Below are 12,229 nucleotides of genomic sequence, written 5' to 3' on the forward strand. Positions count from 1 at the left end.
CCAGAGCGCCCTCCAGTGACCGCGCCGCCAGAGCGCCCTCCAGTGACCGCGCCGCCAGAGCGCCCTCCAGTGACCGCGCCACCAGAGCGCCCTCCAGTGACCGCTCGCCCAGAGCTAACTCATTCTGTGTCTTCGCTGGAGACGCCCAGCCTTCCTGAATCCCCGCTGGGGTCGTGGGGTCGTCCAGCCGTCCAGAGCCCGCTCCTCAAGAGCGCCGTCCAGAGCCCGCTCCTCAAGAGCACCGTCCTGAGCCCGCTCCTCCAGAGTGCCGTCCAGAGCCTTCGCTGGCCCCGTCCAGCCGTCCGGAGTCTCAGCTGGTCTCTTCCTGCCGTCCAGTGTCTCAGCTGGTCTCTTCCTGCCGTCCAGTGTCTCAGCTGGTTCCGTCCAGCCGTCCAGAGTATCCCCCCTATGAACTGCTGAACCTCCCCAAGAAAATTTTGGGGGGGGGCTACATACCCCGAGTACACGTGGTCTGGCCGAGGACTGAGGCCAGGGCCACGGGGACTGCCCAGCCTTGGCCACCTGAACTGCCTGTCTGGCCGTGGCCGCCTGATCCGCCATGGCCACCTGAACTGACTGTCCGGCCGTGGCCGCCTGACCCGCCATGGCCAAAGGAACTGACTGTCCGGCCGTGGCCGCCTGACCCGCCATGGCCAAAGGAACTGACTGTTCGGCCGTGGCCCCCTGATCCGCCATGGCTGCCTGTCCCGCCCTGGAGGCCTCCCCAAACCAGGAAGGTCCTGTCCCGTAGCGGCCTCCAGGGCGCCCGCCCTCCCTCCCTGGTGTTTCCGTCACGGCGCGGGACGCGCCTACCGGGAGGGGGGTGTAGTGTCACGAAAATCCTCATGTTTCTGGTTGTTTGTCTTTGTTTTGCACTGGTCATTTGGTTTCTCCCTCTGTCTTCCCCCGTCTGTTGTTGATCATTTGGTTTAGTCCTTGTTTAATCATTATCTGTATCACCTGTCTTTGATTATTAGTCATCTGTGTCACCTGTGTTTGTAATCAGTCTCACCCTTTATAAGTCGTTTCCTTTTCCATTTGCTTTGTGTCGTCTTAAAGTTATGTTTACTGGTCTTTATGCTCTTCAAGTTTATGTTTAATAAACACGTTCATTGGATCGACTTCTGCTCATCTCGAGTCATCACTCTAACGCCTGCCACCACCAGTAAACCCTGACAGAAGACGACACCAAGACATTAAAGATGGCTGAGGACAGGCTATGGAGACTACGGCAGAGTGGTCGGACATTGGAGAGGTATGTGGAGGAGTTCCTCGAGCTTTCACATCAGGTGGGCTGGCACGATGCTTCACTCGGCGCTGTGTTTGTTTTGGGACTGGATGATGAGATTATTCGCTGCGATCTTCCTACCTGTCAATTCCCCTTGATCGAGCTAGTCAATCTCATTCTGTTTTTAAATGGGTCTGATTTCGAAGTTGAAGAAATTGATTCTATCAGTCCGATTGAGTCTCATCATCCAGCCCCCTCTGCCACACAGCACATCGTGCCAGCCTTCCATAAGCCAGGACCCCCCACATACCCCACCAATGGTTCCGGCCACCTGCCAACCCGGAGACACCAAGGCATTTCCGGTCGAGATGGCCTCCATTCCTGAGTTCCCGGCCAAGGAGGATATTATGGCTCTGATGGACATGGCGATTTCTCAGGAGTACACAGCACCTATTCACCTTCCTGATCCTCCGCTGGTCCTGTCCAGCCTTCCTGAAACTCCGCTGGGTCCGCCTAGCCTTCCTGATCCTCCGCTGGTCCTGTCCAGCCTTCCTGAAACTCCGCTGGGTCCGCCCAGCCTTCCTGATCCTCCGCTGGTCCTGTCCAGCCTTCCTGATCCTCCGCTGGTCCTGTCCAGCCTTCCTGAGCCTCTGCTGGTTCTGCCCAGCATTCCTGATCCTCCGCTGGTCCTGTCCAGCCTTCCTGAAACCCCGCTGGTCCAGTCCAGCCTTCAAGAGCGCCCTCCAGTGACCGCGCCGCCAGAGCGCCCTCCAGTGACCGCGCCGCCAGAGCGCCCTCCAGTGACCGCGCCGCCAGAGCGCCCTCCAGTGACCGCGCCACCAGAGCGCCCTCCAGTGACCGCTCGCCCAGAGCTAACTCATTCTGTGTCTTCGCTGGAGACGCCCAGCCTTCCTGAATCCCCGCTGGGGTCGTGGGGTCGTCCAGCCGTCCAGAGCCCGCTCCTCAAGAGCGCCGTCCAGAGCCCGCTCCTCAAGAGCACCGTCCTGAGCCCGCTCCTCCAGAGTGCCGTCCAGAGCCTTCGCTGGCCCCGTCCAGCCGTCCGGAGTCTCAGCTGGTCTCTTCCTGCCGTCCAGTGTCTCAGCTGGTCTCTTCCTGCCGTCCAGTGTCTCAGCTGGTTCCGTCCAGCCGTCCAGAGTATCCCCCCTATGAACTGCTGAACCTCCCCAAGAAAATTTTGGGGGGGGGCTACATACCCCGAGTACACGTGGTCTGGCCGAGGACTGAGGCCAGGGCCACGGGGACTGCCCAGCCTTGGCCACCTGAACTGCCTGTCTGGCCGTGGCCGCCTGATCCGCCATGGCCACCTGAACTGACTGTCCGGCCGTGGCCGCCTGACCCGCCATGGCCAAAGGAACTGACTGTCCGGCCGTGGCCGCCTGACCCGCCATGGCCAAAGGAACTGACTGTTCGGCCGTGGCCCCCTGATCCGCCATGGCTGCCTGTCCCGCCCTGGAGGCCTCCCCAAACCAGGAAGGTCCTGTCCCGTAGCGGCCTCCAGGGCGCCCGCCCTCCCTCCCTGGTGTTTCCGTCACGGCGCGGGACGCGCCTACCGGGAGGGGGGTGTAGTGTCACGAAAATCCTCATGTTTCTGGTTGTTTGTCTTTGTTTTGCACTGGTCATTTGGTTTCTCCCTCTGTCTTCCCCCGTCTGTTGTTGATCATTTGGTTTAGTCCTTGTTTAATCATTATCTGTATCACCTGTCTTTGATTATTAGTCATCTGTGTCACCTGTGTTTGTAATCAGTCTCACCCTTTATAAGTCGTTTCCTTTTCCATTTGCTTTGTGTCGTCTTAAAGTTATGTTTACTGGTCTTTGTGCTCTTCAAGTTTGTTTAATAAACACGTTCATTGGATCGACTTCTGTTCATCTCGAGTCATCACTCTAACGCCTGCCACCACCAGTAAACCCTGACATTCCAAGCTTTTGAATGGTATAGTGTATACAAAAGTTACAAAAGCTTTTTTTTATTTTAGTTAAATGCTCATCTTTGGAACTTTCTATTTATTAAAGAATCCTGAAAAAAATGTAATCAACTGTCTTAAAAATTGAGAATAATAATGTTTTTTGAACAGCAAATCAGCATATTAGAATGATTTCTGAAGTATCATGTGACATTGAAGAATTATGTTGAAAATGTAGCTTTGATCACAGAAATAAATTACATTTTAAAAAATTTCAAAATAGAAAACAGTTATTTTAAATAGCAGAAATATTTCGAAATGATACTGTTTTTTGCTGTACTTTGGATCAAATAAATGCAGATGATCAGAAGAGACTTCTTTAAAAAACATTAAACAATCTTACTGTTCAAAAACTTTTGACTGATAGTGTAAAATGAAATTTAATGTTCGAAACAATCTCTCAAACTCATTCTGTAATTAGTTAAAACTTTAAAATAAGATTACAACTATGTTAACTACATAAGTTAACATGAACTAACAATGACAAATACTTTAATAATCCTGGCTCATTTTAATTGCAGCATTTATTAATACATTATTAATATCATATTTGCCTCTGTTAATATTTATATTTAATGGAACTGTGCCAACATAAGCTAACAATAAGCAGTTGTATTTTTATTAACATTTACAAAGATGAAAATATACTGTAACAAAAGCATTGTTAATCATTAATTAATGTTATTGAATGCATTAACTTAAGTTAAATTAACGGGACCTTATTGTTAAGTGTTATTGGTTTACCCAACAAAGCCCTCATTTTTCAATCCAAGTCATTAGGGTAATGCAATAAACACTAGTCAAGCTGCAACACTAAGTTAGTAGCCAAGCATTCTATTTAATCAAATTCAAGCACAGTCTCTACTAAATAAAAGTATATCTGCTAGATACATGAAAATTGTACTTTTCTATATTATTATTTTTGATTGCTACTATAAATCAAACTGTCATGTAGGTGTGAACTACTTATTGTGAGATGTTTTTGTTGTCTTTTTTCAATAATCATCATAAATTGTATATCATTTGAAATATTAAAACCTCAGAATTCATCCTGAGGAAACCATTTTTAAATCGGATGTTGCCTTACCATGGAAATGATACTTTAAAATCTTTTACCTTAGTGGGTGGAGTCAAGTGTCATATTTTTTTTATAATCTTGACAAAATACATGGTTTTAAAAAAATAACAATGGTTATTTTTTGACAGCAATGTAGACATTTGTGACAGAAAAATGCATAAAAAAATTCAATGGAGATTTGATGGCACCCGGTGGCTGTTTGTGGTATAACGCCTTAAATAAAATCTCACAGGAACCCCAATTTTTTTATATCGACCTCAAATTTGGAACATAACTTATTTAGGCATAAGGCTTTATTATTATTGTCACAGGGAGTCAGACTGAGACGTGCGGATCCATTTGCAGCATTTATTGAGAATCGTCAACAATCAAGAGTAATCACCGGAAAACAGGAACAACGTAGGAAATCCAGTAAACAGTTCAATACTCAGGCAATGGTCGCAATGGCAGGTAGCAGGAATCGTCAACGGGGTACACAGTCCAGAGTCATACACAGAGAATCCAACACAGAGATAAACGCCTAGAATTACGACCATAGGAACAATAAGACTTCGCAAGGTGGCTGTGTGTGTGAGTGGCTTAAATGCAGACAGTGTGATGAGGTGCAGCTGTGAGCGGTAATCAGTAAAGTGAGAGCAGGTGAATGCAGTGATTAGTGCAGTGGCTTGTGGGGAATGAAGTCCATGAAGTGTGGTGCAAGAGTTCATGATGACAGGATAGACCAGATACGTGACAGAGCCCCTCCCCAAGGAGCGGCTTCCAGACGCTCTAACCACCTAATACAACCTGGAGGGTGGTGGAGCGGAGGCGGAACCGGAGAGTCGATGGTCCTAGGTGACACCGAGGATCCGGAGGGCCAAGACGGAGCCCAAGGCTCTGGCGACCCCGGCGGAGATGGAGGTCCGGAGGTACGCAGCGGAGCCGGAGTGACAGAGGATCGAGGCTGTGCCCACGGGAGGGAGGAGGTCCACAGAGCCGGCAGGACGGAGTGACGAGGCGCAGCCGGAGGAGTAGAGTCCAGAGGCGAAGGTGGGGCGACGACTGACCGGGGCGGAGCCGGAGAGACGATGGAGCCCGGAGGAGCTGGTGGGCCGACGGCCGACAACGGAGACGAGGGAGCACAGAGCCGGGGTGGAGCCGCAGGGTCGGAGGGCCGAGGTGGAGTCCAGGACACTGGGACTGGAGGTGATGGTGAGGGATCCTTCAGTCTGGACACCGATGGAGACTGGCAGTCCCACGGCAAGTTCTTTGCACCGAAGGTGGGATGTGGGTGAGCAGAGGGACTGTCAGGAGACAGAGGTGGCGGGACTGGAGCAGCAGGGGGGGTGGGTGGGAACCCACACAGTCCATGCATGGCCTCCGTGACCAGAACCGGGCAGACAGGAATCTCAGGACGACTGGATGGAACCAGCGGAGGCTCTGGAAGGCTGGGCGGAACCAGCGGAGGCTCTGGAAGGCTGGGCGGAACCAGCGGAGGCTCTGGAAGGCTGGGCTGAACCAGCGGAGTCTCTGGAAGGCTGGGCTGAACCAGCGGAGTCTCTGGAAGACTGGGCGGAACCAGCGGAGCCTCTGGAAGGCTGGGCGGAACCAGCGGAGCCTCTGGAAGGCTGGGCGGAACCAGCGGAGCCTCTGGAAGGCTGGGCGGAACCAGCGGAGGCTCTGGAAGGCTGGGCGGAACCAGCTGAGGCTCTGGAAGGCTGGGCTGAACCAGCGGAGGCTCTGGAAGGCTGGGCGGAACCAGCGGAGTCTCTGGAAGGCTGGGCGGAACCAGCGGAGGCTCTGGAAGGCTGGGCTGAACCAGCGGAGGCTCTGGAAGGCTGGGCTGAACCAGCGGAGGCTCTGGAAGGCTGGGCTGAACCAGCGGAGGCTCTGGAAGGCTGGGCTGAACCAGCGGAGTCTCTGGAAGGCTGTCTTGAGGAACGGGCTCTGGACGACGCTCTTGTGAAGCGGGCTCTGGACGACGCTCTTGTGAAGCGGGCTCTGGACGACGCTCTTGTGAAGCGGGCTCTGGACAATGCTCTTGAGGAGCGGGCTCTGGAGAACTGGACGACCCCAGCGGAGATTCAGGAGGGCTGGGCGTCTCCAGCGGAGACTCTGGAAGAGCAAGCTCTGAGCGAGCGGTCACTGGAGGGCGCTCTGGCGGCGCAGTCACTGGAGGGCGCTCTGGCGGCGGAGACTCTGATTTGACGGTAGCCATCTTAGGTGCAGACTCAGGTTTGGTGGCCATCTTGGCCGGGGACTCAGGTTTGGCGGCCATCTTGGCCGGGGACTCAGGTGTGGCAGCCATCTTGCTTGCAGACTCTGGCGTGGCAGCCATCTTGCTTGCAGACTCTGGAGGGGCAGCCATCTTGCTTGCAGACTCTGGAGGGGCAGCCATTTTGCGAACAGGCTCTGGACTAGCAGACATCTTAGGCTATGGCTCTGAGCTGGAACTTACTGTGGGAAGATGGTCCTCCTCCACAATTCCCACAGTAAAAGGAGAGCCACACAACAAAAGAGCAAGATCCATATAAGATTGCAAAGTCCAGCCCGGTTCAAACATTGGCATGAGGGAAGCCAATGGCTCTAAGAGTCCTCCACGGAAGAAAATCATCATGCATTGATCATCCATGGAAGACAGATTTGCCAATTCGATGAAGGCCATGACATAATCCTCAATAGTCCGCTCACCCTGCTTGAGAAGCATGATCTGCACCGTTAGATTCATGCTGGAACCGGATAACTCCACAATAGCTGCTGGATCCTTGTAGTGGCGAAGTCTTCTGTCACAGGGAGTCAGACTGAGACGTGCGGATCCATTTGCAGCATTTATTGAGAATCGTCAACAATCAAGAGTAATCACCGGAAAACAGGAACAACGTAGGAAATCCAGTAAACAGTTCAATACTCAGGCAATGGTCGCAATGGCAGGTAGCAGGAATCGTCAACGGGGTACACAGTCCAGAGTCATACACAGAGAATCCAACACAGAGATAAACGCTTAGAATTACGACCATAGGAACAATAAGACTTCGCAAGGTGGCTGTGTGTGTGAGTGGCTTAAATGCAGACAGTGTGATGAGGTGCAGCTGTGAGCGGTAATCAGTAAAGTGAGAGCAGGTGAATGCAGTGATTAGTGCAGTGGCTTGTGGGGAATGAAGTCCATGAAGTGTGGTGCAAGAGTTCATGATGACAGGATAGACCAGATACGTGACAATTATAGCAGTTGTGGATTCAAAAATATTTTGTAAAATATTTTTTCATATGTAAAAAAATGGTACAGTGTATTTTCTTTAAAATAAAATTGAACTTCTAACTTTTCATTCTTTAATATTTAGAAATGATTCTGCAGATTATCTTCTTTAAAAGAGTCCAACCTTAGGTCTGTATTATAAAGTGTTCATGAATTTTAACAATTTAGGTGTCACGATGTAGGCAGGAACACACGAACAACGACGTAGTAAAAGACGAATATTTAATAAATCCAACGGAATACAAGCAGACACAGGAACAGCAGGGTAAGACATCCATATAACAAAGACCGACAAGAATACAGGGGAAACACACACCTTATATACACACAGACTAATTACACAGACAGGTGCAGACAATGACGGAGAAACCAAAACACTCAGAACAGCGGGGAAAATGGGAAAAACCAAACAAGAAAGTCCGGGGGTGTGACATTAGGTTTAGATGCACTTTCAAGTCTATGTTCAAAAATGGGGGGTGATACGGGGTTAAAATTGTGACAAATTTTTACCATTTTGTATTATAATAGAATTTCTAACAAACCATAGGACTAGCTTAGTAGACACTATTTGCATTTTTCAATAAAGCTAAATAAGTAAAAACAAGCATTAGGAGGGACGAACCGAAGATCCTTTGCTCAAACAGGGCATGGGTGCTGCCTGTGGAAAAAAAAGGTGGCACAGGTGGAAAGAAGGTGGGCATGGTATTTCCCTGAGGGGAAATAGCAGGAACAAGTGCAGCATGTGGAAACAAGGCAGACTTGGGCATTTCCTGTGGGGAACAAATGGAAAGAAGCTCCTTGCTTCTGTGTTTGAGGAAAGGAGGAGGTGAAGTGAGGCCAAGTAAAATGGGTTAAATGCAGAGCACAACTTCCTAGTATGGGTCACCATACTAGGTATTGTTGTGCTCTGCATTTAACCCATCCAAGTGCACACACACACACACACACCGTGAACACTAGAGGATGGATACCCGAGCCGAGCCCGACGGTACCCGACGGAACCCGACGGGCCGGGCCGGGTTCGGACAGATATTTAGAAAGGATGCTCGGGTTCGGGTCGGGCTCGGTTACATCAGCGCGATAGTGCGCCTGTGTTATAACAGCGCTTTTTGCCCCGTGTGCACTGATGCGCTCATCTGTTGACATTTCCGAACGCCTTCCTACAGTTGCTTAATAAAAGCGGGCTTTCCACACAAAAAACTGCACGTGTCATTAGTATGAGAAAAAAAAAAAGATTTTAACTGTGTCGGGCTGGGATCGGGCTCGGACATAAATATCTTAATGCCTGTCGGGTTCGGGTCGGGCTCGGTTACTGCTCTGTCGGACGCGGGCCGGGCTCGGACAGAAAAATGCGGCCCGATCCGCACTCTAGTGAACACACAGCCATTGCTGCAGCGCCCGGGGAGCAGTTGGGGGATCGGTGCCTTGGTCAAGGGACTCACCTCAGTCGTGGTATTGAGGGTGGAGAGAGTGCTGTACAACACTCCTCCCACCTACAATCCCTGCTGGACCTGAGACTCGAACCTGCAACCTTTGGGTTACAAGTCCAACTCTCTAACCATTAGGCCACGGCTGCCCACCCATGTAGTTTGCATCTTCTGCTTAAGCATACTGACTTTTGTTCATATTGTGAAGCTGCCACTGTTCTAGAAATGTGTTTGCCACAATGCTATAAGCCATGGCAGATCAGTAGTAGTATTAGTATTACATAGTAGTATATTCCAGTAAAAAGATTTCTGACACAGACTCAAATTCACTACAGTTTTAGCCCCTAAAGGGAGACATTCCTAATTCATAAGCCAAGATTCAAGCCACTACATAAAATTTAAAAACTCTCTTGTAGAGCCAAGAGAACTCAAACATTACAAATGAAAAAAAATATCTAGAAAAGCAAGGCAAAAAAAAAAAAAAAAAGACAATAGAAACCATCACAGAATTTAATGGTTTTACTGTTATAATAGGAATTGTAGTGGTTTAAACGGAAACTGTAATGGTGCCTATTGGTCTCTATTGTTCAAGTTCAAGTTCAGTTTATTTGTATAGCACATTTACAACAGCCGTTCAGGCTGACCAAAGTGCTTCACAGAAAACATAATCATAAAACAAAACCACCAAGCAGATTCACACACCCCATTTAAAACAACTATATATCAGAATTAAAACACTAAAGAGAAAAAATGGGTTTTGAGCAGGGACTTAAAAGAAGACAGAGAAGGTGCCATTCTGATCTCTAAAGGCAAAGAGTTCCAAAGTTAAGGCCCTGCTACCGCAAATGCACGTGCCCCTCTACGCTTGAGCCTCGTATGAGGCACTACTAATAGAGCCTGGTCACAAGATCTTAGTAATCTAGAAGGAGAATACAGATGAAGAAGTTCAGAGAGATAGACTGGAGCTAGGTTATGTAGCGATTTATACACAAACAGAAGGATTTTAAAGTGAATTCTCTGAGAGACTGGCAGCCAATGTAGATCTTTCAGAATCGGTGTGATGTGTTCATGTTTATGGCATTTACGAAGAAGTCTTGCTGCGGCATTTTGAACAAGTTGTAGGCGTGCAATTTGAGACTTAGATATGCCGCAATATAGAGAATTGCAGTAATCTAGACGATCGCAGGTTGTGGCAATATTGCCGATAAGTTCTGTAAACTGCTGTATAAAATCCTTACTGGAGTGAGGAGGGCGGTAGATTACCCCTAAACAGACAGGACCATTCCAGTCTAAGTAAAGGAGCTGAACTTCAAAACTAGAGAAGGCCGTTACGGGTCCCAGCCGGCAGCGAGCAGAAAAGGAGTTCTTTAAAATAGTTACAATCCCCCCTATTGGTAATTGGTCGCCTTCTATCGGTGGCTTATTGAGACCACTAAATTTTATGTCTTAAAACATACAGGAAACCTTTTTTAATGGTTTTAATGCAAGTTGATGGTTTGTAACGTAATGGTATTTGTAGTGGAAACAATTAGAATTTCTGTGATGGTTTTTGTTGTTTTTCTCAGAAGGGATTGCTGGTTTATTTTTTTTTAATTTTTTTTTGTTAAAGCTGAATGTTTTTAACAAAAGTATCATGTTCACTACCATTAACTAATGAGCATTTGTAAATCACTGACATCAAAAGCATAAAACAACATTCTCATTTAACACAAGCAGTCCTGAGTTCAGTTGTTTAATAGTTTAGTCTTTGACAATCTTTTGTTTTGTCAGCAGCTATTTTGATGGATGTTTGTATGAAAGAATAGTAGTTGACAAGGCTAGAATGAAAATAAAAAGCACTTTGAGAGATGAGGTCCAAATCAGTTTGTTTATTTATTTAGGATTGTTTGTTCAGAGCGTTTTAATATTTCTCAGTTTATATTGGTGGCTTGTTAAAACCACAAAATCCTATTATGTCACAAAACATACAGTAAACTTTTTTTTAACGGTTTGAAAAGTTGATGGTTTGTAATATAATGATATTTGAAGTGGAAACCATTAGAATTTCTGTGATGGTTTCTGTTGTTTTTCTCAGAAGGGAAGAGGGTCATGTTAATTGGCATTCGGAAGGTCAAAAAGGTTTGTTGTTTGCTAAAGCTGTATGTTTTCAACAAAAGCATCATGTTCTACCATTAACTAATGAGCATTTGTATGAAATCACTGACACCAAAAGCATAAAACAACATTCTCATTTTACACAATTGGTCCTCGGTTTAGGTGTTGCTTAACAGTTAAGCCTTTGACAATCTTTTGTTTTGTCAACATCTGTCCTGACAGATGTTTGTATTAAAGAATAGTTGACAAGGCTAGAATGAAAGCAAAAAGCACTTTGAGAGACGAGGTCCAAATTTGTTTGTATGTTTATTTATTTATTTATGATCGTTTGTTTGTTTCAGAGCATTTTAATATTTCTCAGTTTACATCGGTAGCTTGTTAAATCCACTAAATCCTATTATGTCCCAAAACATACAGGAAACCTTTTTTAATGGTTTTAATGGTTAAAAATTGATGATTTGTAATGTAATGGTATTTGTAGTGGAAACCATTGGAATTTCTGTGATGTTTTCTGTTATTTTTCTCAGAAGGGAACAGGGTCATGTTAATTGGCATTCAGAAGGTCAAAAAGGTTTGTTTGTTTGTTTGTTTGTTTGTTTGTTTGTTTGTTTGTTTGTTTGTTTGTTTGTTTGTTTGTTTGCTAAAGCTGAATGTCTTCAACAAAAGCATCATGTTCACTACCATTAACTAATAAGCATTTGTATGAAACCACTGACATCAAAAGCATAAAACAACATTCTCGTTTAACACAAGTGGTCCTCAGTTCAGGTGTTGTTTACAATCTTTTGTTTTGTCAACATCTCTTGACGGATGTTTGTATTAAAGAATAGTTGACAAGACTAGAATGAAAACAAAAACCACTTTGAGAGATGCGGTCCAAATTAGTTTGTTTGTTTATTTATGATCGTTTGTTTGTTTCAAAACGTTTTAATATTTCTCAGTTTATAATTTTGCTTTGTTACTTGAAAATGTCGGTCAGTTTATCGTTTGTTTATTCCAGAGCGTTTTAATATTTACCCATTTACAATTTGTTTTTTTATTTGAAAAAAATCAGTCAGTTACATTTTGGCCCAAATCTAACCTGACAACCTTCACCTACTTTACATGTCATGCAATTCGCACCTTGACCGAATGAGGGCAGCAAAAACAAAGGCAGAAATACTTACAAGTCTCAGGCAACACTCCCCA

This window comes from Garra rufa, chromosome 12 (genome assembly GCF_049309525.1).
Source record: "Garra rufa chromosome 12, GarRuf1.0, whole genome shotgun sequence".
NCBI lineage: Eukaryota > Metazoa > Chordata > Actinopteri > Cypriniformes > Cyprinidae > Garra > Garra rufa.